The sequence below is a fragment of the Chanodichthys erythropterus genome, chromosome 21 (assembly GCF_024489055.1).
Source record: "Chanodichthys erythropterus isolate Z2021 chromosome 21, ASM2448905v1, whole genome shotgun sequence".
Taxonomy (NCBI): domain Eukaryota; kingdom Metazoa; phylum Chordata; class Actinopteri; order Cypriniformes; family Xenocyprididae; genus Chanodichthys; species Chanodichthys erythropterus.
In genome coordinates, this window is record NC_090241.1 from 15859634 (window position 1) to 15883565 (window position 23932).

Genomic DNA, 23932 nt, shown 5'->3' on the forward strand with positions numbered 1-23932 from the left:
ATTCTCATAGTCATGTTCCTGTTTGTCATGTGATTCCTTGCCCTCATGTGATCATGTGCAAATTCTAATCAGAAGTGACCTACTCACTTCAGAGTAAGAGGTCTCTGCAGAACAAAAGTGGGCGTTTCTTAATTTATGGATGTTTTCAAACTGGTAGGTGTTTATAAATCATGCAATGAAAATGATCCCCTTCACCCTAAAACACCCCTAAACCCTACTCACACTCTGATGTGGGCAAATCAGGTAACGCTTTCAAAAACGCCCCTCTGTTTATAGCCTCGCCCTCTGATCTGGTAACTCCTATTACTGTCCTCCAGTGGCCTGTACTTGCTTCAAAGGGCAGAGCCCTTGAAGTCAGGACACTGGAGGGAGCAGGGCACTTGTGTGTAATATTGAAGCTATTTGGAACGCACTTGGTGATGGGAACGAGGAGAGACTGCATAATTTCCTCATTAGCTTCAGGTGGAATGTTACCACAACAAAGGTAGGAAGGAAGCAACAACAGGAATATCCGGTAACACTTTTGTATAGGGAACACATATAAACTATTAACTACGATTTTCCCTCAATAAACTCCTAATTTACTGCTTATTAATAGATAGTAAGGTATATATCACAACAAAACAAAACAACTTGAATTATTCTGTATATACGTTAACTCCAACTCTCAGATAGATTTAAATATCTAGATTTAAAATGAATCGTGAGAAAATATAAAAGGTCGCACATTTACTGCAGCCAGCTGGTGGTGCCACCATGACTGCAAAACACTAGCCACATCATGAGATAACATTTAGATGCATTTTAATGTCATAGGACTTTATATGTCATGTTATACATATATCATATAGGGCCAATTGTTCAAAAGTTATCTGATCGGATCAAATCTTGAAAATGGGTTGTTCAAAAGGAAAAAGGGATTCTCAAATCAGATGAGATCATGGAATCCAATCCTAGTTTTAATCTGGATCAAACCTTCAGTTTGTGTTCAAAACTTGTCAGTAGGATTTGGATAACTTTGATCCAAAAAAACAGGATTATCCTGATCCCAATAGGGGGTAGGATTTCAAGGTGGATTCCAGGAGGAAAATGTAGTAAAACCTTAAAACTGGTCAAAAAATACAACATTTATATCATGTAATATACATACACATTTTTTCATTTTGCTCTTGAATAGTTTAAAGGGATAGTTCACCCAAAAATGAAAATGTGATGTTTATCTGCTTACCCCCAGGGCATCCAAGATGTAGATGACTTTTTTCTTCAGTCGAACGCAAATTATGATTTTTAACTGCAATTGCTGCCGTCTGTCAGTCAAATAATAGCAGTAGATGGGAACTTCAACTATAACAGTAAATAAAACTTGCTTAGACAAATCAAAATTAAAACCTGCGGCTCGTGACGACACATTAATGTCCTAAGACACGAAACGATCGGTTTGTGCGAGAAACCGAACATTATTTATATAATTTTTTACCTGTAATACACGACTATGTCCAACTTCGTTCAGCTTCCTCTTAGTGAGGTCAAAAAACGCCTTCTGTTGACGGAATCTGAACGAAGTTGGACATAGTGGTGTATTAGAGGTAAAAAATTATATAAATACTGTTCGGTTTCTCGCACAAACCGATCGCTTCGTGTCTTAGGACATCAATGTGCCGTCACGAGCCGCAGGGTTTAATTTGGATTTGTCTATGGAAGTTTTTTCGACTCTTATTGTTCAAGTTCCCAATCACTGCTATTATTTGACTGACAGACGGCAGCGGTTGCAGTTAAAAATCATAATTTGCGTTCGACTGAAGAAAAAAAGTCATCTACATCTTGGATGCCCTGGGGGTAAGCAGATAAACATCAAATTTTCATTTTTGGGTGAACTATCCCTTTAACTGTTAAATAAATTAGAAGTAGACATTAGCCTACATATTTAGCCTTTTGGTAACCTACTGTAAAGTAAAAAAGATTTTGGTGCCATAAAACAATCCCCAAACAGCTGTAAATATCCAACAAAAATATTATATTTAATTCAAAACCCATATTCTTTCTATCATCATGTCCCTTTAGGGGCTACGTAGAGCACTTGAAATCAAGATTTGGTAATCTGGAAAAGTGTGTATCTGGATCACAGTAATCCAATCCAATTTTTCTTTGAAAAACCAGCACAAAAGTTAGATGGATTTCCTGATCCTGGATAGCAAAACATGGGATTTCCAAATCCAGATCATTCTGATCCAGATTAAACTTTTTGAACAACTGGCTCAAATTGTATTATATTATATATATACATATATCTACTGTATATACACACACACACACACACACACTGCTCAAAAAATTAAAGGAACACTTTGAAAACACAAATATCATGCTGGATATCTATGCTGATATGGACTAGGTGTTAGGAACACATCGTTTGATGGAAATGAAAAGGATCAACCTACAAAGGAATAATATCAAAGACACCCCAAAAAACAAAGTGAAAATAATGATGCAGCAGGTTAGTCCATTTTGCTGAAATTTCATTGCAGCAACTCAAAATGGTACTCAGTAGTTTGTATGGCCCCCACGTGCTTGTATGCATGTCTGACAATGTTGGAGCATGCTCCTAATGAGACAACGGATGGTGTCCTGGGGTATTTCCTCCCAGATCTGGACCAGGGCATCACTGAGCTCTTTGACAGTCTGAGGTGCAACCTGATGGCGTCGGATGGACCGAAACATAATGTCCAGGAGCTATTCTTTTGGATTTAGGCCATGCGAGCGTGGGGGCCATTCAATGGTATCAATTCCTTCGTCCTCCAGGAACTGCCTGCATACTCTTGTCACATGAAGCCGGGCATTGTCGTACACCAGGAGGAACCCAGGACCCACTGCACCAGCGTAGGGTCTGACAATGGGTCCAAGGATTTCTCAAATGGCAGTCAGGGTGCTATTGTCTAGCCTGTAGAGGTCTGAGCGTCCCTCCATGGATATGCCTCCCTAGACCATCACTGACCCATCACCATACCGGTCATGCTGAACAATGTTACAGGCAGCATAACATTCTCCACGGCTTCTCCAGACCCTTTCACGTCTGTCACGTGCTCAGGGTGAACCTGCTCTCATCTGTGAAAAGCACCGGGAGCCAGTGGTGGACCTGCCAATTCTGGTGTTAATAATAAGAAGAATGTTTTATTTATATAGCACTTTTCAAGAACCCAAGGACGCTTTACATAACATTGATAGATAACATGAACACATATACAAGTATACAGTCAGGATACAACACATGATCAACCAGATGGAACAGATAAAGATAGTTAATATACAAGAGAAGTTACAAAAGCAAGCATAGAGCTAATTCGGAATTAGCTGCAAACAATTTAGGACTCTTTTGGGTAGAACATAAAACAAGGAGTTGCAATAATCAAGACGTGAAGTTATAAAAGCATGGACAACAGTTTCAGCATCTCTGAAATGTAGTGAAGGTCTCAAACGGACAATATTGCGAAGACGGAAAAAACGGGACTTGACAAGCCAATTGATATGGGGTTCAAAACATAGCCTACAATCAAACTATACACCAAGGTATGTATAGTGGAAGAGGGATGAACCAGAACACCGTCAATGTTAATGGAGTATGTCACACGTTGTTGAAAACAAGGAGGAAGCAGGATCTAAATGCAGCAGTAGGTATTTAATGAACAAAACTCTGAAATAAAGGCTCAACAGAACAAAGTAAGATGTTAAAGAAGAAGGATGAAAAACAGAATTAGGCTGTACAGTCAAATAGATTTGTGTATTGTCAGCGTAACTGTGGAAATTAAAATCATGGAGCCAGATGATCTGACTCAGAGGAAGTGTGTAGATTAAAAATAAAAGTGGACCGAGGACAGATCCTTGAGGCACTCCATGGGAAAAGGTGACAGAACGAGATTTGAATTTGTCAATGCTAATGAACTGTTGCCTGTCTGAGAGATATGAACTTAGCCATTGTAAAACTGTTTCTGAAATGCTGATTGCAGACAAACGGGATAGGAGTATAGAATGGCAAATGGTAGAAGACCAGAAGGCTAAGGACACCAGAATCAGAGGCGAGGAGGAGGTCGTTCAATACTCTTAGAAGAGCAGTGTCTGTACTGTGAAGAGGATGAAATCCAGACTAAAATGGTTCCTGCAGATTATTTTTGTCTAGGTGAGACTGTAGTTGTGTGGTGGGTTCAATGGCAAAAGCCAATCGAGCTCCACGGTGCTGGGCAGTGAGCACAGGGCCCACTAGAGGCCCCCAGGCCACCCTCATGAAGTCTGTTTCTGATTGTTTGGTCAGAGACATTCACACCAGTGGCCTGCTGGAGGTCATTTTGCAGGGCTCTGGCAGTGCTCATCCTGTTCCACCTTGCACAAAGGAGCAGATACCGGTCTTGCTGATGGGTTAAGGACCTTCTACGGTCCTGTCTAGATCTCCTAGAGTAACTGCCTGTCTCCTGGAATCTCCTCCATGCTCTTGAGACTGTGCTGGGAGACACAACAAACCTTCTTGCAATGGTACATACTGATGTACCATCCTGGAGGAGTTGGACTGCCTGTGCAACCTCTGTAGGGTCCAGGTATCGCCTCATGCTACTAGTAGTGACACTACCAGTAGTGACACTAACCTTAGCCAAATGCAAAACTAGTGAAAATCAGTCAGAAAAAATGAGTACGGAAAAAAATATCAGTGGCCTCCACCTGTAAAACCATTCCTGTTTTGGGGGTCATCTCATTGTTGACCATCTAGTGCACATTTTGATAATTTCATTAAAACCAAAGCAGCTGAAACTGATTAACAACCTCCTCTGCTACTTAAATGACCAGGGGCCTGTACCATGATGGTAGCTGAACAAACTCAGGGTTATAGGATTAGTTTCAAGTTGACAAAACCAAACCACTCCAATTCGGCTTTGTTGGTACCATTCTCTGTCAACTCAGGCTTTGATCTTGAGTTTGTGGCGCGTGTGCACATGAATCCATGACATCAGTGGTGAACAGCCAATCACATGCCTTGCAACAGAGATAAACTGAAAATACTTGTCTGTGAAAGAGGACAAATAAAAGAAATGATCTTTCTCTATTAGTGCAAGTGAAAGTTGTGAAGTTAGTTTATGTAGTTGATAATATATAGCGATAGAGACTCAAACATACAAGGTCACATGTATGATGTAGTCATATTTAAAGAGTATATTTACACCTTATTTATATTACATATGATCTATATATATATTAAAAGTGCTCTAAGCGATCCTGGGTGGAGTAACTTTCTGTTGACGTTCGAAGTGTTGTCAAACAAAACAGAGGCTAGCTAGACCCTCCCTCCTCCTCCTCCACCTCCCCTCCGTACTTCCTGAAACAGTCATGAATGCGCATTTAAAATCATTCTTGTTGGTTATTGTCTGGAGCATGTTTATTATGTTTTGTGGTCCTGGCTGCACCAGTTTGTTTTTGTGTCCATATTTGGAGCTTGTGGCGACTACAGAGACCGCATTTTTCACAGTGTGTTCAGGGGACAGGCAGCTAGCGGATAGTGAGGAGATGTTTGCTGTAAGTGACAAAAAATGTTTTGGCCTAAAAATGTGTGACATCGCTTAGAGCACCTTTAATATTCATTGAAACTAAATGCTTAATAACAACTGTTAAACTAAACATGTGTGTGTGTAATGGATTCAAAAAAATATAGATCATATAGTTATACAAATCATATATAAATCATAAATTAATTAAATGTAATTATCATTAAAACCAGACAATTTCATTGTGACATATTTGTTTTTACTATATAATGACCTTTAATTTGGAGGAAGAGAAACTGGGGGAGTGACTTTTTTTGTGTTGTGTGTTAGTGTCACTAAGCTTACATCTGATTGGTCCAATTTCAGTTTGAGATATCTAACCCAGAACATAACCTGCCATAAGTTACCATGGCGATAAACACCGCTAAAAGTCAAGTTACTTTCATGGTACCTAAAGCCCAGGATTGGCGCAAACTAATCTGAAACTTACCTGGCTAGCCAGCTAATCCAGCTTCATGGTACAGGCCCCTAATCAATATCCCAGGAGTTTAAAGGTGCCCTAGAATCAAAAATTGAATTTACCTTGGCATAGTTGAATAACAAGAGTTCAGTACATGGAAATGACATATAGTGAGTCTCAGGGTGCGTTCACACTTGTCATGTTTGGTTCGATTAAAACGAACCCTGGTGCGATTGCTCGGATAGTGCGGTTCATTTGAACATATGTGAACGCTGCCATCCGAACCCTGGTGCGCACCAAACAAGCGGACCGAGACCGCTGAAAAGATGGGTCTCGGTCCGCTTCCAAACGAACTCTGGTGCGGTTCGAATGATATATGAACGCAACACGGACCAAAGACATGTAACCAAACCAAAAACAGGAAGACGAGACCCTAAAAAGGACAGAATCCTCACGCATGTCGGCTTTTCTTGTCATAGTCGCGAGTTTGCCCACCACAGGCATCAGACGCGCGTCTCCACGCAGCAGAACATTTCTGTGTGTGACTGATGGATTCTCGCCGCTGTTTTTACTACTTTACACATTTTATAAGCTCTTCACGAGTTCCCAGCTGGCCAAAATACCATCACATGCAGGCTACGCACCGCTACGCACACACAACGAGCGCATTTACTTCAGAAAACAGCATTGTTTTGAATGTTCGGTAAGTTCAGTCTCAAAATAGGCAATACGTCAGAAAATCCGACCAATCACGTTGTGAATGTATCCCTATGCCTTAAGGTTCGGTATCTTTTGGTTTGGTGATAAAATTGCCAATGTGAACGCTAACCAGACCAGGACTAAATGTTTTTTTTTTCTTCTTTGGTCCAGACCAAATTAACCAAACGAACCGAACTACAAGTGTGAACGCACCCTCAAACACCATTGTTTCCTCCTTCTTGTGTAAATCTCATTTGTTTAAAAGACCTCAGAAAAACAGGCAAATCTCAACATAACACCGACTGTTACGTAACAGTCGGGATCATTAATATGTATGCCCCCAATATTTGCATATGCCAGCCCATGTTCAAGGAATTACACAAGGGCAGCCAGTATTAACGGCTTGATCTGTGCACAGCTGAATCATCAGACTAGGTAAGCAAGCAAGAACAATAGCGAAAAATGGCAGATGGAGCGATAATAACTGACATGATCCATGATTACATGATATTTTTAGTGATATTTGTGAATTGTCTTTCTAAATGTTTCGTTAGCATGTTGCTAATGTACTGTTAAATGTGGTTAAAGTTAACATTGTTTCTTACTGTATTCACAGAGACAAGAGTCATCGCTATTTTTTTTTAAACACTTGCAGTCTGTATAATGCATAAACACAACTTCTTTCTTATAAATCTCTCCAATAGTGTGTGATGTTAGCTTTAGCCCATGAGCCACAGAGCACTATCAAACTCATTCAGAATCAAATGTAAACATCCAAATAAATACTATACTCACATGATCCGAAGCATGCATGCAGCATGCATGACGAACATCTTGTAAAGATCCATTTGAGGGTTATATTAGCTGTGTGAACTTTGTAAATGCACTGTATTATAGTCGAGAGCTCAGGGGGCAGGGACCGTACAATTTAAAGGGGCCGCAGCCTGAATCGGTGCATAGTTAATGATGTCCCAAAATAGGCAGTTAAAAAAATTAATTTAAAAAAATCTATGGGGTATTTTGAGCTGAAACTTCACAGACACATTCAGGGGACACCTTAGACTTATATTACATTTTGTAAAAACTGCATATATATATATATATATATATATATATATATATATATATATATATATATATATATATATATATATATATATATATATATATATATATATATATATATATATATATAAACAACTGTTAAACTAAATGGATGTAATGGATTCATAAAAATATAGATCATATAGTTATACAAATCATAAAATAATTAAAAGTAATTATCATTAAAACCAGACAATTTCATTGTTACATATTTGTTTTTACTATATAATGACCTTTAATTTGGAGGAAGAGAAACTGGGGGAGTGACTTTAAAATAGGCAGTTAAAAAAATTAATAAAAAAAAATCTATGGGGTATTTGAGCTGAAACTTCACAGACACATTCAGGGGACACCTTAGACTTATATTACATCTTGTAAAATAAGTGTGTCCCAAAGCATAGTACGTCTAAAAGAGTATGCCAGAAGAACGCGGATGGTCTACTTTTTCCGGTAGGATCCATGCACACTTTAACAGCCAGTATTTCCCACAACCCACTGTGCTTTGTAGGAGGACTGAGTTCAGAACTACAAACAGAGAGAGAGAGGCAGAGTGAGATCAAAAGATAAGTTGGAGAATGTTTACCAGTTAGTTGAGCCAGAAAATTCAACATTTTAAACACAAGTAAAATCAAAACTGTGACAGAATGTAGTCTTTGCTAATGTCTAAATATATATACAAATGCAATAGCTGATAATAGTAATTAATTATATCTGAAAACTCAGCAACAAGGCTTTTCTCAACCCTGTTTAAATCTAGCCATCTAGTAAAGTCAAGTCAATTCAAGTAACCTTTATTTATATAACGCTTTATACAATGCAGATTGTATCAAAGCATCTTCACAGTGATAAAAGGAAAATAATTTTGCTTGCACAGCAGCTCTAGAAGAAAATGGTGCCATTGTCCAGCTTAGGTAAGTTCAGTACTGATTCATTCCATTGTAAAATTCATTAGTTAATAATGATACATTAATGCTTCAAACCCAAAATAGCTAACTTCCTGTTGGGCTGGTGTATGAGAGTGCAAATGTTGTTCAGACCAATGAGATAACTGTATGAAGTTTGGTTACTGTAGGTAAAAGAAACCCCTCAAATACAACTAGTCTTGGGGAAAGTTACTTTTAAAAGTAATACATTACAATATTGCATTATTCCCTAAAAAATTAAATAATTGCATTACATTAATTTTGCGTTACTTTTTCTCACCTGGGCTGGAAGAATACGACACAGGTGAAAGAATTTCAATACTCTTATTTCTACATTTAATCTAAAGCAATTTCTGCTTATTAGTATGGTTGAATAAAGATCATTGAAGGTCAGCAGCAAAGACATTGGTTAATAAAATGAGATTAAATACATAAAGTATAATTTAATATAGTTAATTATTACAGGTTTGTGTAAAATTCTGAGATTGCAATACTGAATGTTTTCATGCAAGTGTGATGAGTAAATGCATGTTTTATTTAGTCTAGAACTACAATAACCATCATGTTAACACAGCCCACACAACACATCTGCACTTTATTTCTCTCAGTATGGGGACAGGAGAGTTGTCAGTCAATAAATGTGGAAAAAGTAATTTGTTACTTTACTAGTTACTTGAAAAAGTAATCTGATAACTCAGGTTACTTGTAATGCGTTACCCCCAACACTGAATACAACCATATAAAAGGGTGCACTACAGAGCTCCAAATACAACATCACTTGTTGTCATCTCAAGCCTATATGACAGGGCGTGAAAGCAGCACATGTTCTGATTGGTTCATTGTGTTCATTGCTTTCAGGTTTGTCTTGTTTAGTTATTAGTCTTGATGTATAATAGCTCTCATGTTCCCATAGTCTCTTGTCTAGCTTTGTTTGTGTAACTGCTGTTGGTGAGTTTGTTTCATGTTAATGCTCAAGCCAAACCAGGTCTTTGTTTATTTTATGTTTTTTTCATGTTTTGTTTAAATAAACTGCACATGGCTTCAGTTCAGCTTGCCTTTAGTGGACTTTCGTTAAAGTCAGAAATCTATACCCGAATATGAACCCAGCAGTTTGTCTACTTCGCCTTTGTCAAGGTAACCAGACAAGTGAGGACTGTTGATGGATTGTCTATACCTTTGTTGGAGCTCGATGGAATTATTTAATGACAATTAAACACATTGTCCCTTCAATTCTCATTACCTTAATGTAAAAAACAAAAAAACAACAACAAAAAAAAAAACTAATTTCTTTGTTACAAGGAACAAAAATATTGTTCCAGGCAGACTGTCAGTACGTGCATTAGTTACTCTCTGCAATTTACAATGTTACGCCACTAAATGGCAGTAAGTCTTTATGAATGAGTCATTGAATCATTTATTTAATCGTTTCTTTCAAAATGCTGGTTCGCTTGGAGGATATTGATAAACAATCGATCAACACTAGATTGTGCCTCATTCATTTTAAGGTCCTACATAGATTACACTTCTCTAAAAGGAAATTACATAGGCTTTTCTCCAATGTCTATCCTATTTGTGATAAGTGTAAATCAGAGGATGCCAATTTAGCTCATAGTTTTATTTTCTATCATAAAATACAGGGATTCTGGTGTGAGTTTTTTTAAAGTGCTTTCAGATGTCTTTGATGTATACTTGGAGCCAAACCCAGTGCTCATTATATTAGGACATTCTGATTATACGTATTCATTTAACAGTGCTCAACAGAAATTCCTTACATATTGTTTGATAATAGCCAATAAGCTAATATTACTGTTCTGGAAAAAGGTCAATCCTCCTACTGCTAAACTATGGCTTGAGGAACTGATATCTACTATGCACCTGGAACGAACCAGATACCTTTTAAAAAGCAGCATTGGACAGTTTCACAAGATCTGGGGCCCTTTCTTATGTTACCTCAAGGAATTCTATCCCTTAATGCAATGTATTGTAACTTAAAGCTGTTTTGATTGTCACTGATTTGTAAATTTACAGGCTGGGGAAGGGGTGTTACATTTAATGTGTGTTGTTTTTTTTGTTTGTTTGTTTGTTTGTTTTTGTAAGTTTTTATGCATATCAGAAAATGAATTATAGAACTTGTGATAATTGCAAAGTTATTCGATGACTGAATAAAAAACTTATTTGACAAAAAAAAAAAAAAAAAATTCTGGTTCATTCAGAAATGAAACAGCGCCTACACAGCAGTGGCATTCAGTGGTGTTCTGAAATGAGGAGCCACATTTTTTTAATTTTTTATGAATCAAATGTAAATTCATGTGCATTACTCTTAACGTTGACACATCTTCCTTGTTAAATGAACATTACTTTACATTTACTTTACATTACATCAAAAAAGAAAAAAAGAAACCAAATGCAATTCTATTTTGTAATTTTACATTAACAATGTATTGTAATGTTCTATTTATCAAAACCAAGTCAATCTCATCAAGTTAGTATTTTAAGCATTTCTACATTAATTCCAAAATAATAACTAAAGGCTATAACAATTATACAAAATATTTAATTTGTGTACTGTAAACACTGTCTGTCACAGACACGAAGATGTATTTTTAATTTAACCAAGCTGATTGCACTAAAAAACCCGCAGTCATCATGTTTTCAGTCCATTTCAAGTTTGATTTTGATGTGACCTAAAGCATTGATATCTAACTGGGTTATCTGTTTACTTACTGTTTACTTACTTCCCACTGACGCCATAATTTGTTCATTCAAACTGACGCACAGAACGCGCATGTAAACAAGAGGCGGGATTTATCACACAAACCAATCATAACCAATTACATCCAATCATAGCACGATGGAGACATTGCCTCCTCTCACGTGACTTTCCCCCATTAATTCTCAATTACCTGCCACAAAACCCACTGCACGCCGGGGGTCTAATGGTTTTCTATATGAGTGGAAAGGGAGGCATGACTCCTGTTGTAACTTTACCTGCGGGTGTCGCTGTTGGGCAGTGTTCCTTTAGAAATACGAGTGACTTGCGCTCTTTTTAATGTCATAATTTGTAATATTGAAAATCCATTGTTTAGTAGTATGAGTGCTGAACAGCTTCTGAAATGTTGATACTTTGTAATCAATACAGAAATGAATAGGTAGCCAATGTAGAGACGATAAAATAGGTGTTATATGACCATATTTTCTTGACCTGGTAAGAACTCTAGCAGCTGCATTTTGGACTAACTGGAGCTTGTTTTTTTGAGGATTCTGGACAACCACCATAGAAATGCATTACAGTAATCCAGTTTAGAGGTCATGAATGCTTGAATTAGCTTTTCTGCATCAGAAACAGATAAAATGTTCCGTAGCTTAATGATGTTTCTGAGGTGGAAGAAGGCTGTTTTTGTAACATGAAATATGATTTTCGAATCTGCGCTCTTTTTAATGTCATAATTTGTAATGTTTGTGTTGTTTTACATGTAATATGGATTAATTTCTCATCCTATTTTTTTGAGGAGGCGCTGCTTCCCTTGCCCCCTCGGAGGAAACGCCCCTGCTACACAGTCCTCAGAGTTTGTCAATGGTTAAAGGGGAAAAAATTAATATTGCACAATATTTTGAAATTTTTTATGAAAATCCATTGTTTAGTGGTATGAGTGATGAACAGCTTCTGAAATGTTTACTGTTCTAAGATGGTCTGGAATATTTTAATGCATTGTCTATATATATACAGTATCTATGGCATAGTTTCCACCCAACTCTTCAGGTCCAAGTTGGTAGTTAATTTGTTATGTGACAGAGGCATAGGCTTTATACAGGAAATGGATAAGATTCAGGTTTTTTTTGTTTGTTTGTTTGTTTTTCCCCATACATGGAAAAACATTTTATAGACATGGAAGAATAATAATAAAAAAAAAAGAAAAGTTTTTTCAAAAATATTAAATATTTGTATTTATTTATTTATTTATTTATTTTATTTACTTATTTTTCACAAATTTTCATTGTTGCAGCACCTCTCTTCCCAGTAATGCTCTGGGCTGCATTTCCCAAAAGCATCGTAAGCCTAAGTTGATCGTAGAACCATTGTCACTTCATGATCAACTTAGGCTTACGATGCTTTTGGGAAATGCAACCCTATTTAGTTTCTGTTTCTGTGAAGATCCTCCTTCTGAATAGCACAAAGTGGTCGGCTGAATAAGTGTGTTGTGATTGGTCAAATGTCACTCCTCTTATTATAACTGTGTTAGATCCAGGGTGGAAAAAAACAGCGAACCTGTTACAGCACCCACATTTGTGGTCTTTGCATTTGACTACTTGTCTACTTACATGACGTATTTCCTGTATTTGGCCCAAGTGTTCAAGTGGGTGCAAAGGCCATAAGTGTGCATATACAGTCAAACCAAAAATTATTGACATTTTTGATATTTTTGATATATTTTTACTAGTGGCTGCAGGACACTATATTTAATTGATGTAAGTGAGGATAGTATGAAATAAAGTAAACTGTGACATATTATACCCAAAAATTCATACAGAGGACTACCAGTAAAACTGATAAAAATTTGGAACCACAAATTATTCAGACACTATCATGTTTTGCTTAAGTGCTATCTGACATAATTAAGATTATTTTTTTCTGACACAGTTTATTGCCTTTTTTTTTTTTAACTATAGTGAATAAACTGTATTAATGAATGAAATGTTCAAGGTCTGAATAAATTTTGGTTTGACTGTAACTTTTGTTAACATAACATTTTTTTACGTACACATTTTCATTTTGGTTTACAATACTCTTTAAAATAAACTTTAAAAATGTCTGTGCAGTCCCTATGTGACAAACACAGTTATGTGTTAAAAAGCGGTTGTAAACGTTTTACAAAATACACACTCAACTCTGCTCCATTGAAATTTCCAACACTTTGTTTTACTACCAAGTTCACATGTATCACATTTATTTGTATAGCGCTTTTCAAAATACATACCGTTTCAAAGGAACTTTATGGAAAATGCATGTTTCTACATTACAATATAGAGTAATTTGATATCAGAGGTGACTGTGTATTGTCCATATGTCAGAAATGTACAAATGTATTCTAAGATAATACAAATCATGCAGTTAGCTAACATCATGTATTCATTTAGGGAGAGTTTAGGAGCCAAATGTGAAAATGCTCTCCCTCCTTTATTTGACTTAGATGTTCTAGGTACTACCAAAAAATCTAATTTTGCGACCTTAATGAGTGTGATGGATTGTAGGGCAATAGAAGATCAGTTAAATACACAGAAGCTGAAACATTTAGGGCCTTATAGGTCAGTAGCAATACTTTGTAATCAATACAGAAATTAATAGGTAACCAGTGTAGAGATGATAAAATTGGTGTTATATGAGCATATTTTCTTGACCTGGTTAGAACTCTAGCAGCTGCATTTTGGACTAACTGGAGCTTGTTTTTTGAGGATTCTGGACAACCACCATAGTAATGCATTACAGTAATTCAGTTTAGAGGTCATGAATGCTTGAATTAGCTTTTCTGCATCAGAAACAGATAAAATGTTCCGTAGCTTAACAATGTTTCTTAGGTGGAAGAAGGCTGTTTTTGTAACATGAAATATGATTTTCGAAAGACAAGTTGCTGTCTAATATAACACTAAGTAACAGTACAGTACATCCTTCTAGATTCAAATTGTATTCCAAGAGACTCTGTATACAGTATTTTGGTCCAATAAGTAAAACCTCAGTCTTATCTGAGTTTAACAGAAAAAAAATTCTAGTCATTCAATATTTTAGTTCTTTAACATACTCTGTCAACTTAGTTATATATTTCATCAGGACCAGATGAAATCATTATCTGAGTATTATCGGCATAATAGTGGAAAGTAATTCCATGTTTTCTAAGGGGCAGCACGTATATTGAAAATAGCATAGGGCCTAACACAGACCCTTGTGGCACTCCATAATTTACTAACGTTAATTTGGATAATTCCCTGTTTAAATAAACAAAATGGTAAAGTTATATGTAATATCTAATTAATTTATCTTACAATGACATAGACGTTGCAAAATTGGGGCACATAAGTTTCACAATGTGATGAATGATGGAATACGTTTAGCCTCAAATACCCCTCGGTATTAAAAATAGAGTGGATTTAGTGTACGTTAAGTGTACTGCGCTTTGCCATTTTTTAGACCTGACACAGTATTGAGCACTTAATTCCTGTTCTCAAGTGGCCAAGGCTGCAAGTGTGGGTACTGGGACAGGCCCAGCATCTCATGGTGACAGAACACTACTAACACAACCAGACCTCATCCCCTTTATTTTGCATATGCCTTAGGAACATTGTGACATGCATTTTCTTGGAAGAAAACTTAAGACTAAAATTGAGGCGCAATAATCAAAAAGTAACATTCACACTAAAAAAGTTGAAAATGTAAAAAAGCATAATAGATCCTCTTTCAAATGTACCCCAAAACAAACTTGAGTGTTTAAGTTCATTTATTTTTGTCTGTTAAAAAGTTGTGGTTTTATTGTAGAGCAGGACGGCTCTTTTTATGAATGCATTTCATTGGAATGGGGAACCTAGACTAATTTTCTTCCAGGAAGTTACACAGTGGTCTCATTCCTGCTCATGCAACACACACCCCTCTTCAGGAAGAAACAATATTTACATGTAGTTTTTTCTCTGTGTGTGGTCAAATAATAACAATAACATTAATGCTAAAATAAGATCCAGTAGTCTCCTCCCGTGTTTTCAGCCAGTGTTTCCGGGCCTGTATTACTGGTGTGGAAGACGGTAGTGAATGATTACAAAAACAGGATATTAGGGAGGCATTTTTTGCCAAAGCCTTGCATGGTTAATTTCTGATCTGGATGTGAAGATATTATGATATACATATGATATCCCATAAAATCATATGCTATTCTAATCACATCTTAAGATACTGGTAGAAGAGAATGAGGAAGACTGAACATGAAGTCAGCAATGTTGGTTTTGTGATTTATTGACATACTTCATTCCAGCTGCCTGTGTTTTTCCCCGTTCGGTTCAGGTATGTCTGTGTCAAAGTTTTGGCGTTTCAGACTGCCCAAAGGCATTTTTTTGCTACCAGAAACCAACTTCCCTTTGAGCATAACATTATTATGTTTGAAAATAGATTTTGATACGTCATAGAGTCCTTGTTAAACCTGATACATTATGGAATATATCTCTGGTGATTTCGGTGCTTTATTATCTGTTGAAATGCAGATTATTTTTGCAAACCCTGTTTGCTTAACTGCATACCAAAAACTGTCCTGTTTACTGAAATCCTTTGTGATATAAGCTGCTATTCATCCACAGTGATGTGTTCAGAGATCTGTGCTATATAATACTGAATGTTGCTTCAGTTATTTGACCTCTACCAAAATTAGCTTAAAAAGCAAGCTTAATAGATGCATTTTCCAGTATATAGAAATAAAATAAGATAATGTGTCTCAGTGTTTTTTTTTTTCCCCCTCCAGGCTTTTATTCACATATAAACATTTAGCACAAACATACAGCACATCAAATATGTTAAAGGGAAGCTAATCAAGTATTTCATGAGTTCACACTTACAAATAATCAGATAGAGTAATAGAGTATGTGTATTTAGTGTGCTTTCCGAGGAGAGGGCTCTGAGCTTGGAATTTGGCCCAAACCCAGAGCACTCCCCCCATATCCCTTGGCTGGGATTGGACCCAGCCAATAGTTAGGGGTCAGGGTGGCAGAGGGATGCTGAAAACTGTTACAGTATAGGTGGGTCGGCTATGTATATATATATATATACAGTCCTCCTCTGCCACCCCTCTATTTAATGCTGATTGGATATATTATTTGAAACATGTTCCTCCCTAACTTTGTTAATAAAACATCATGTTGAGCCATTTTTACAATGTCTTTTTGTACATATTGATGCATGAAGGTTTTGGTTGAGTGGATTGTCAATGGATGGACCAAAATGATGAAAGAATATTTAAAATATCTACATTTGTATTCCAAAGATCAATCAAAGTCTTATAGGTTTGGAATAAAATGAAGGTAAACTAACCCTTTATGGTTACCTGCATCAGGCTACTTGTAAAAGCATACAGAAGTATTATTCTAAATAACAGAAATGGTGATAAACATTCTTACCAAACAACTTTTTTTTTTCTTTTCCCCCCCCTTTTTTGTTTTGCTAAGGTCATTCTGTAACAGCAGATTCCATGTCACTGTGTCCTCTACTATATGGTCTCAGACAACAGGTGACTTTAATATTGGGCAACTGACCCACTTCACACTTCCCTCTGCGGCCTTGTCTTTTGGCAGGTTTACTAAATGTCCATGTCAGTGCATAAATCTGCCTTTGGCTCCATTGCATTTGGCCAAGATCATTTTAGGTAGCCCTCCCTTCCCCTACACAAACACATTTCCCAAGCTCAGAGAAGTAAACCACTGATGTTGGCAGTAGGCACTGATCACCATCTACCGCTTCCTTATATTGTCTAGCAGTGAATACAGGATATCTGAGTAATTATAACTGTAAAGCGACTTTGCGAGGGCCTGTTTATTTTAATTTAATATTATAGCTTTAATATAGCTTTGTTTGACATTAGATATTAATAAATGTTATCTTAAGTATATACTTAAAGGGTATATTTACCTAAAACTGAAAATTCTCTTCACCATCATTTCATTCGAAACCTATACACTTAGAACATAAGGGTGCAAACAACACTGGACCCCCCAAACGCACAGAGACATTTTGTGTTCCACAGAATAAGTACGGTCATAAAGGTTTGGAATGACATAAGGCTAAGTAAATGATGACCGAATATACATTTTTTTGGTGGACTTTCCTGCTAAATTTTGTAATTTGTCCAGTCAATTCTTGTTGTTCTGCTAGAAAGATTATTGTCCACTGGTGCACGTGCGGACTGAAAGGGGTCTTCCTCTCTGTGAGGGTGAAGTGTGTATGGGGAGGTGCTGCCACTGTCCTAGTGTGGGGATTTTCCACTGCTCTGCAGGCTCTGCAGGCAGTCTTCCCATCTGAAGGTGTGTTTCAGAGAGATATCCTGTTTTGTGAGATGTTTGTAGTGGAGATAGACGGAATAGAAGTCTCTGTTTTCTTCCCCACTGTTTGTTTTAAACTAAATCCAGGCCTTAAGATAGTATTGTTAATTATGAAGTGTTCTACATTTATGTCTGCTGTCCAGACTTTATTTATTTTTTACTTTACTGTAAAATATGATATTATGCATTTATATAACATATCATAGGCTACACTTTTACATGGTCTAACAGACATTGAAATTCTGCGTTTAAAAACTTGGAAATAAACTGAAAGCCTTTAAAGATACTACACTGTTTCTAGGTTGCTAATATAATAAACAAATTAGTGATGATGACCATGTAAATTCCTTTGTACAAAAGTCACATCGGATTTCCTTGTTTTCATTGAATCGTGCAAGTCTTTGGAACATTGTCAAATCATGATGGATAACATGATCATCAGGTTTTGCACAAACGGTTTTCATGTCAGTTCAAGTGCTGCTGAGATTAAAGAACGATATGACAAATACTAAAACATTCTGATATATTTATGCCAATTCATCAGTTTAAATATTGACACCCTCATATTGGCACCTTGGTAAATATGAGCAAAGCTTTCATTCATAAAATTCTAACCTTTCATTGAAGTAAAACAATTGAAAGTGGGAGGAAACTCACATTATGAAATAAATGTCCACTGCACATTGGCCACAACTTTTGGCACCCATAGAGTAAAATATCTTTGAAGTATATTCCCATTCAAATTTAGTTTTTTTTTTTTTTTTAGCACACCAGGGTGACTGGGAGCATGAAATTGTCCAGCCATGACTTCCTGTTCCACAGGAGTATAAATATGAGGAAACCCAAAGGCCAAATTCCCTTAATCATTGAACCAAAGAATATAGTTCTGATGTGCAGCAAAACATTGTTTAGCTTCACAAAATAGAAAGTGTCTGTAAGAAAATAGCTAAAGCATTGAAAATCCCCATTTCCACCAGAAGGGCAATAATTAAAGGATTAGTTCACTTTTAAATGAAAATTACCCCAAGCTTTACTCACCCCCAAGCCATCCTAGGTGTATGACTTTCTTCTTTCTGATGAACACAATCAGAGTAATATTAATAAATATCCTGACGCATCCAATCTATATAAGAAAGAGCATCCATCCATCCATCATAAACGTACTCAACACGGCTCCGGGGGGTTAATAAAGGCTTTCTAAAGTGAAGTGATGTGTTTGTGATGCGTTTTAAAGGGAACTATTCCTTTAAGAAGTTCCAATCAGCTAGAGATGTTACAAATCTGCCCGGAAGAGGATATGTCTATATCGTCCTAATGCACAGTGAGGAGGAGAGTTTGAGTGGCCAAAGACTCTCCAAGGATCACCAGCTCGAGAACTGCAGAGATTAGTTGAGTCTAAATAAAAATTATCAAACAGCATCTACATCACCACAAATTGTTTGGAGGGTTTCAAGAAAAATCCCCTGCATTCATCCCCAGCATATTCAATTGTCAGACATGACTGGAACTTCAAAAGGGACCGGCTTCTATGGTCAGATGAAACTAAAAAAGAGCTTTTTGGCAGCAAACCCACCAGATGGGTTTGGTGCACACAGGGATAAAAAGTACCCCATGCCTATGGTTGAATATACTGCTGGATAAACTGCTTTATTTATTAATTTATTTATTTATTGCTGGAGGACCTGGACATCTTGTTCAGATACATGGCATCATGGATTCCAGCAAATACCAACAGATAAAAAAAATCAAAACCTGATGGCCTCTACTAGAAATCTTATAATGGACTGTGGTTGGATCTTCCATCAATGATTCAAAACAAACATCAAAATCAGCACAAAAATGTGCCACTGAGCACAAAATTAAGCTTCTGCCATGCATGGCCATCCCAGCTCTCTGACCTCAACACTATAGAAAATGAGTGGGGTGAACTGAAGAGAAGAAGCACCGACATGGAGCTGGGAATCTGTTGGATCTGGAGAGATTCTGTATTAATGAATGGTCTATGATCTCTTGTCTCATCAGGCATTATAGAAGAAGTCTCGGAGCTGTTATCTTGGAAAAAGGACGTTGCAATAATTTGGTGCCAATAAACGTGGACAACGTGAACAAGAGAAAAACACTTGATTCATGATGAGATTTTTTCCCCCCACTTTCAATTGTTTTACTTCAATGAAAGGTTAGAATTTTGTGAATTTTTTTTAATGAAAGTTCAAAAAGATACATTTATTTTTACAGCAACCTTTGCTCATATTTACCAAGGGTGCCAATGTTAGTTGAGGGCACTGTAAATTAAAATAATTAAAAATCAAACCATTTTCACTAGTAGTCTAGTGCATCAGTTTTCTAAGGTAGTACAATAAGTTCAAGTGTGGCTCAGAGGAAGTGCAAACTAATGCACCACGAGTTCATCTAATGGTATTCAAGTTCATCACAAATTTTAGCTTTTTACCTGCATGCCGCTGACAAACTAATTTGATTATTTAGCCAAATTCTTTAAGTGTGCCACAATCATCTATCTTTAAGATAATAATAGACACTATTATTAGGGACATGTAAATTATATTTTTACTGTGCTTAACGTTATACTGTTTAGTCTATAGGATTGCACAGCTGGGCACAGCAGCTAAAAATAGCATGCAGAGGAAGTGGTTGTTGTTCCTGTTACAGAACTTAGAAGTCAATGTGTCTAGCCCAGATGAGCCCATTCTAAGAACAGGACTGTCTTCATTTCTCAGCTTCTAAATTTGTGTGCTACAGGCACTTGCTAAAATATACCATTCAGATGCAGGGCTGTGAGTTCTGTCAGATTTCATCTCTTGAGACACTGGAAAGTCTACAGCACATAGACAGGTACTGCACACACAACATACATACGCAAACAGTTTCAAAGAAAGAGTGTGATCTTGCATAAGCCTGTCATCCATTCTTTCTCCATCTCACTAACATAGCATACTTGCACACAAATTAAGCCACTGTTTCCTCCCACATTTTTCAGTTATCTTATTTTTTGTCTTGTAGTTGTCATCTTGTGTGTAATTAATTACTATACAGAGCTCTTTTTTCAAATGTTTTTTTCATACAGTTTATTACTGTGTGCACGTATTTGTCTGTATGCATATATGCTTTTTCTCTGCTGTATTTGAAGCATTTGGACTGTTTTTTTTTTTTTTGTCTATGAATAATGTTATTATTTAATGTAATTTAGCCAAAAATGAAAAGTGAAATTCATATATACAATAACTTGAATACAGCTTTGAGAATGTTTTTAATTTTTGAATTCAAATTAATTTTAATGTTCGGGACATAAAGTAAAAAATATCAGGGTGATACAACTGTCCTGATATCATGATGAAAAAAAAGCCTTATTAAAAGAATGAAATTCTTGATAAGAAAACCTTAAATTCTATATTGAAATAAATGTTTATTATCAAATATTTTATGAAAATAAATATTTTTGATATTAAATAATCAGAAAATGTTACCATTTTGACAAAATAATTTAATTCACATTTATTTGTACAGCACTTTTCACAATACATATTTCATAGCAACTTTACAGAAAATGTGTTTCTACATCACAATTAAGAGTAATCTGTTATCAGAGATGACTGTGTCAAAATAATACTCACTTGGCATAAATGTACAGTTTTAAGACAATACAGATCATGCAGTTAGCTAACGTCATGTATTCATTTGGGCATCCTGGGGTAGAAACAGAAAAGCAAATGGAGAATAATTAGCATTGCTACTGTTCATAACATTTCAAGCAAAAGAAATCATCTGCATTCGATCAGATATAACTGGAGTAAAAGTTTATGAGAAGCATTATGCTTGGCTAGAGGGATATATCTTTAATCTATATTTAAACAGAAGGGTGTGTCTGAGCCCCAAACATAATCAGGTAGGCTATAGTTTAAGAGCCAAGTCCTCTTTTAGTGGACTGATATCCTAGGTATTACAAAAAATCCAGAGTTTTGTGACTTCAGAGAGCGTGATGGATTGCAGTGTGATAAACTGTTTAATTCCACTGTTTAAATTCACTAAACTATTTAGGGCCTTTTAAGTAAGTAGCAATATTTTGTAATCTATACAGTATTTAAAAACGCAGTAAGTAAATTTTAGCGGAATCTAGGTTGTGAAATGTAACTAACGACGCATACCCCTCGCACCCCTCCCTTTCGGAGAAGCTACAGTGGCCGTCTGGCCTACATGTCATTGACGTCTGAGAGAGCAGAGATTAGCTTGTGTGAAGCAATGAGGATTCTTCTTACTTCTAGCAAAGAACAGTCTCTGCTTCTAATAAACCAGATGACTACTACTACTATTACTACTACTTTGTGCATATTCAATGTAGTGACGTTGCAAGCTGCCTCTAAAAACAAGAACGATTTAGAAGAAGAACAACATAGTGACGCACTCTGTAGAGTGTTTGTCCATTTAGGGCTGCTGTAGAAACATGCCGGCGAATAATGGCGACTTGACATGGAGGGGGGAACCGCTGTGTATAAGATAGAAGTGGTTCATTCTAAGGTAATAAAAACATAACAGTTCATTATGTAAGGTCTTTATGTACCACTGAAAACATATTTATGTATATTATGTTGCATTTCTGGCAATAGATCCTCCCAAATTTCATACATTGCACCTTTAATAGGTAACCAATGAAGAGATAATAAAACTTGGGTTCTATGATCATTTTCTTGGCCTGGTAAGAACTAGCAACCTCATTTTGTACTTGTAACTTATTTATTTAGGCTGCAGGACAACAACCTAGTAGTTTCTGATGCATGAACTAACTGCATCAAAAACATATTCAACAGATATTATATATTAACATATATTCAGGGACTCTAAGAAGAACAATATGCTTTTAGTGCTAGTTGATGTTTAGACCACACAACATTTTTAGTCAATTAAAAGTAAACTCTTCTTGAAAATGGTTTTTCAAAACCATATGAAACCAACATGAACATATTTAACTTGGCACATGTGTTTTCAATTAGATTTTTAAAAGTTTTTGTTCCCTTTTCCTTATTATGGACACTTTTATTTGTCATTGAACCTTGTCTCCATGCCTTAAGGTTATTATATGTTTAAAGAGAGTTCTTATCTAAATAGATGTAAAGACTGAACCTAATGCAAGAAAGTAAAAGTTACTAAGTGCAACTTTTTTTCTTTCTCCTGTCTGGTACTAAAAATATCTGTCGTGTGCGTCCTCCGCCCCCACATTTATGAGGGCAGGATGTGTGTCAGGTCCTGTCATCTACTGTCTCTTTGAGAGTGAGGGCCAAGTGAGTGACAGGAAGCCTGTGGTTCAGCGAGCTGCTTTCTGTGCTGATACAGCGCTCTTGACCCTGTTTCTCTTCACTCGTTCAATGCCTTTTTGTGCAGGATCAGGGGCTTAATCTTTGCACGCTGGTTTTGCCGTTCTGCAGCACTAGGCTTATGCAGACTGCACATGCATATGCGCCATGTTATTTGGCTAGATATGAGCAAGTTCAGCCTGTCCAAAATCAGGCTCAGGGTGTTGTTTGTAATTTTAATGATTAATAAAGCAAACCTATTCAGAGGACTTTCCCTTCAGTGTGTCCACACACCCACTCTGCATGCTTCTTTCACACATTTCTTCTTTCTAAACTTTCCTCTGCCTTCCTCCTCTCTCTCTCTCTCTCTCTCTCTCTCTCTCTCTCTTTAGTCCCTCCCTCGTGTTAACTCAGCTTTGAGTCAGAGTTGCATTTGTCCTCAGTGACAGCCGCAGCAGTTAGAGGAAGTGTTACACAGAGCGCAGCTCTCACTCTGACTTTCTGTGCAGCACAAGTTTTTGTACATGTGCCATATGATGTAGCCCATCAATATTCTCACAAGAAAGGTAAGTCAGTGGTCTTCTTTGTCTTAGGCTTTTACATTTTATTGCCTTAACAGACAGTTGCATCTTACTGGAGGTAATCTGTGAAATGTGATTCTGAGTTCAGCACTGAGAAACCAAGCTGTCGGAAAGTTGCATAATTATGAGCTGTGTGTTGGTCTGAAAAAGGCCCTTGTGTTCAGTTCCAGTTATTTGGTTGACAAGGTTTTATTATGCTTTTTTTTTTTTCTCATTCTGACTTTCTAGACATGGTAGTACTGTGTTTTCCACTGCTTTTCCATTTCCTCACTCTTTT

General features: G+C 36.7%; 1 protein-coding gene across 4 annotated transcripts in view; it reads left to right on the forward strand.

Moving 5' to 3' along the window:
• The first annotated feature begins 5513 nt into the window (after positions 1-5513).
• The window catches only part of LOC137010830 (phosphoinositide 3-kinase regulatory subunit 6), a 35116-nt gene continuing 16697 nt past the window's right edge, over positions 5514-23932 (forward strand). The window contains exon 1 of one of the 4 annotated variants that reach the window (XM_067373188.1): positions 5514-5553. The gene's annotated coding sequence lies outside the window, so the exon portion shown is untranslated. Of the gene's footprint in view, positions 5554-20484; positions 20622-23488; positions 23641-23932 lie in introns of those variants that run through there. The other 3 variants (XM_067373187.1, XM_067373185.1, XM_067373186.1) reach the window with 3 other exon arrangements.